This window comes from Moschus berezovskii, chromosome 16, assembly GCF_049115385.1.
Source record: "Moschus berezovskii isolate FMDL1 chromosome 16, NW_MosBer_1.0, whole genome shotgun sequence".
Classification (NCBI taxonomy): domain Eukaryota; kingdom Metazoa; phylum Chordata; class Mammalia; order Artiodactyla; family Moschidae; genus Moschus; species Moschus berezovskii.
Genome location: NC_142475.1, coordinates 24,082,556 through 24,086,578, shown reverse-complemented (window position 1 = coordinate 24,086,578; position 4,023 = coordinate 24,082,556). Strand labels below are relative to the sequence as shown.

Genomic DNA, 4,023 nt, shown 5'->3' with positions numbered 1-4,023 from the left:
AGTCCATGCCATCTAATCTACTGAGTAATCAGGACTGAAAACGGGAAGAATTAAACCTAAACAACCACAAAGACACTGACACATTCATTCCCTGCATTGTGAGTCAGTTCAGAAGAATCTGTGTGCTGGCAAGCCAGTCCCCTCCCTGAGAAGCACGCTTCGTTCTCTGTTCTCCTCCAGCATCTTCATCTCTCTCAGTTAAGGCCTGGACAGTGTCAGGGCAGTGGCCACACCTGTTCTGGAGCTGTGAGCTGGTGGGAGTTGGGCCCCAGGCCTTTAGTCACCCGAGGTCTCGGGCAGTGTGGGGCCAGGCTCCCGGCCACCCAGCTTTGCCGTCTGCCTCCAGAGCTGCTCTACTATCTGCAGCAGGGCTGACCACTCCAGCTCCAAGGCCAGGGTCGCCTGCTTTAGCTTGCTTTCGCTAGTTAGGGGCTACTCAGGGGTGACTCCCAGGCTATCCCATTGGCCACCTGCAGTTGTTCAAGGAGATCAAGGTTCTGTTTGCATAAGCTGCTGTTGGTCTTCTCTAATTTGTCTGTTCTTAGGTTGTCACTGAGAGAAGAATTGATAAGCTCTTCCTGAAGCACGTGGTACTCAACTTCATAAGCCTGTAACTTTAGAGGTGTCCATCTCAAACACCTGACTGATGGTCTTCAATATCTGCACCAAGCCCAGGTGGGGTAGTGTGCTTTTTATAAAGTCAACTATGGTTTCTAGGTTTTCATGCTGCAGAATCAAGGGCTTATGGCATCCCAGCAGACTTAAAGCCACTTTAAATATGACCTCAGATCCCTGAAGAAAGATCATATCAAATACTCTGGAGACAAAGGCCAGGGGGAACTGCAAGGCAAACACAGTGAGGAACCAGGGCGTGGCATAGAGGCTGGGATGATCTCATGCTCCTGCAGGTGGTTGTATAGGTCCCTGTGATAATCATGGAACAGCCTTGAGAGCTGGTACATCTGGATCTGTAAAATACTCATGTCTAGTCAATACTGCTTCCACAGTCCCATGTCAAACATCAGAAACTCGAGCATGTTAAACACCTCTTCTTCACCCACAAGAAGCAACAGGATGCCTGCTACAAAGCTGAGACCTTGGCAATAGCCCACTTCTTCATCTAGAAGCAAGTAGGCCTTCAGGATGTTGTCAAGTGACAGCTGCCCTGCTCCTAGCTGAGCAGAGTAGCACCGGTGTGTTGGAAAGGTTCGCCCGAGGTCTATGAGAATGGTGTGCTGCTGGGAGGTGAGCTGCTTTAAGAGCTCTTTGCAGGGCATGTCCTTGGGCTGCTGTTTGCTGAGGAGCAGGTGCTTCAGGTGGCACTGCTCCACCAAGAATTTCCAGATTTGGCCAACAGCCAAGTGCATTTTTTCCGTGTCAAACTTAGTTTTTGATCTTCCTGGAGTGCTTAGCATCTTTCCCCACACTGTAGTCACTTCTTTAAGACAAGGAGTGATTTCTTCATAATCAAGCTTTAGGCACTTGTTCGGGAAATCATTCTCAGAGGCTTGCAGCTTTTGATTTTCCTTCTCCATCCTGAGCAGCAGCAGCATCTGTTGTAGAATGGCCTTTTGTCACAACTCTCGGAGTTCATGAGATGTCCTTTTCTTTTCCGCTGGGACAGTGCTGAAGGGTCCATCTTCACAAACTGGTTCTAGAGGAGATCGTGGGGAAAGCTCTCCCAGCTCTGAATAATGTTCGTATCTGCTGGGAGAATCGCAGGCCTTCGGGGGGTGGCCACTCAAAGGAAGATCTGCTGCCTCCATGTTCTCTGTGTCTTTATGGAGGTCCTGCTGGCATCACCCATGTGGTCAGCTTTGGACTCAAAGTCCTTTTGTTCATGAGGAGTCTCTGCTCACTGAGTGATACCTCACAAGCTTCCTTTGTGAGACCCCTGGGGACCCTCATGCCAGCTGTGGAGGCTCCTGGCATTCCATGAGGACATGACTCAGGTGTTGGCATGCCTTTGGAAGCCCTGCTTGGGTGAGAGCAGATCTGGCTCTTCTGTGGGTTGGCTCTCCGAGTCACTGGACAGGTCATCCAAGGAGCTGAGGAGCCTGAAGCGGCTCTCTGAGATGGGCAAAGCCTCTTTTTCACAGCCAAACAACTCTTTGCTGGTGTTACTGAATGTGTCAGACACAAAGCTGTCCAGACCCGACTGGCCAAGTGCTCCTGGAGGCCTCCGGCTTTATTATCCTGGGACAAAAAAGATTCTGTTAAAGACCCCTTTGCTTTGTTTTTCAGCATATCTAGCCTAAATCAAGTGGCGCTTCCACTATTCTCCACTACAATCTGTGATGTCTGTTTTATCTCCCCAATATGGACATGAACTTTTAGCTTCTCTTCATGTAAGCTTCTCAGGAAAGAAATAACCAATTCATTCTCTCACTGCTCATTCCTTGATCTCAATTTCTGAACCTCCTCAAAAATAGTTGCTTGCTCCTGATTAATGTTGTCAGGTGCTTCCAGAGCTCTAGTTTGGTTTTGGAAGAATTCATTCCCTCCATCTGCTCACAGAGCTTGTGCAGGCCCTGCAGGGGGCAGCCCGCACATAGCTGGGCCAGCACCTTCACTGTCTGCTGCACCGAGGCCACCATAAAGGTCTGCTTCTGGGTCATCATGATCTTGATAGGTAGTTAGAGTAGGAAAAGGGAGTCCAAGATGGCAGTGGCTAAAAGACAAAGAAAAGCAAAGCCCGTGGAAATGGAACAAAAGAAAATCTGAGGAAAAGAGTAAGAACCTCAAGTGAAACAAACAGCCCTCCTGGCTAGCCCAATTTACATAAGGCAGGCTCGGGGTCGGGGGGGGGGGGGGACATATAAAAAGAGGAGCCAAAATTGAGCACTGGCTCTTCTTGTGGGTCGGACCGCCCTCACACCTCAAGGATGTATTTTCTTTTGCTTGCCAAATAAAACTGAGCTGTAATCAAGCTGTAACACTGGTCTGCCATTTCAAGTTTTTGCTGCAGTGAGACAGAACCAAGGAAATTACACACTCCTTCAACAGTCTCATCCACCAGAGCTTCATTTGTGCACTGAAACACATAACAGGAAATGAAAGCCTCTACCTCAAGACTTCCGGCAGATGAAACCAAAGTGGTCCACATATCTAAATACCCTGAGAGCAAAAGGATATCTCCTGAAAAATTTTCTCCAATGCTATTTTTTTGGTGTCAGGACTGATGAGGTTAACTTCGGATTGACCAGTTGTGAAGAGCATAGTTCAAGCTTCCTCAATATCTGTCTGCTGCACAATATTGAGTCCACTAACCAGGTGGTTCTGGATGTCGTTTTCCTCAAAAGAGTTGAAGAAATTACTACTCCACAAGCCTGCATCCTGAAACTCCTTTCCGAAGGCCAAGGAGCAGCAGCCAAGGCTTTGAGAAGGACTTGCACACCGGCTGAGGGCCCACTCAGCAGCCCCCAGTGGCTGCAGCGCAGGCTGGAACTGATCTGAGAGGAGAAGCCACCACTCACGTGACTGAAGCCCTCCAAGTACTAGTAGATCAGGGCTGGTGGAGCCTTAGTGAGTGCCATCACCACGTGGATGCAGAATAGCACCTGGAACTTCTTGGCGATGGTGTCATTGAACTCCGTCTGGCAGTGCAGCTCCTCCTGGCAGGCCTGCTGGATGGAACTGATGATCTCAGGCACCTTGGCCACCAAGCTGAACAATGGTGAAATCGTGGGCCAGGCAGAGGCTCATTGTCCCGGGCTCCCGCTTACTCCCACCGCCTGCCCTAGGGGTGGCGGGGAGTCAGGGGCCGGCCTGGGGTGCAGCAGGGTGGGGCATGGCTCCCCTGGGGCAGCAGCAGACTCCTCCCCACCTGTCACATGGTAAAAGTGAAAGTGAAGTCGCTCAGTTGTGTCCAACTCTTTGCGACTCCAAGGACTGTAGCCTACCACACTTCTCCATCCATGGGATTTTCCAGGCAAGAGTGCTGGAGTGGGTTGCCATTTCCTTCTCCAGAGGATCAAACCCGGATCTCCCACTTTGCAGGCAGATGCCATTACCATCTGGGCC

At 50.1% G+C, this 4,023-nt stretch overlaps 3 pseudogenes; all 3 read right to left on the bottom strand.

The window, feature by feature from the left end:
- Positions 1–276: 276 nt before the first annotated feature.
- Positions 277–899, bottom strand: LOC148775235 (TBC1 domain family member 1 pseudogene; annotated as a pseudogene).
- A 90-nt stretch (positions 900–989) lies between these two features.
- LOC148775234 (TBC1 domain family member 1 pseudogene) lies at positions 990–1,535 on the bottom strand (annotated as a pseudogene).
- Positions 1,536–1,779: 244 nt separating this feature from the next.
- On the bottom strand, positions 1,780–3,705 carry LOC129559993 (TBC1 domain family member 1 pseudogene; annotated as a pseudogene).
- Between the last annotated feature and the right edge of the window lie 318 nt (positions 3,706–4,023).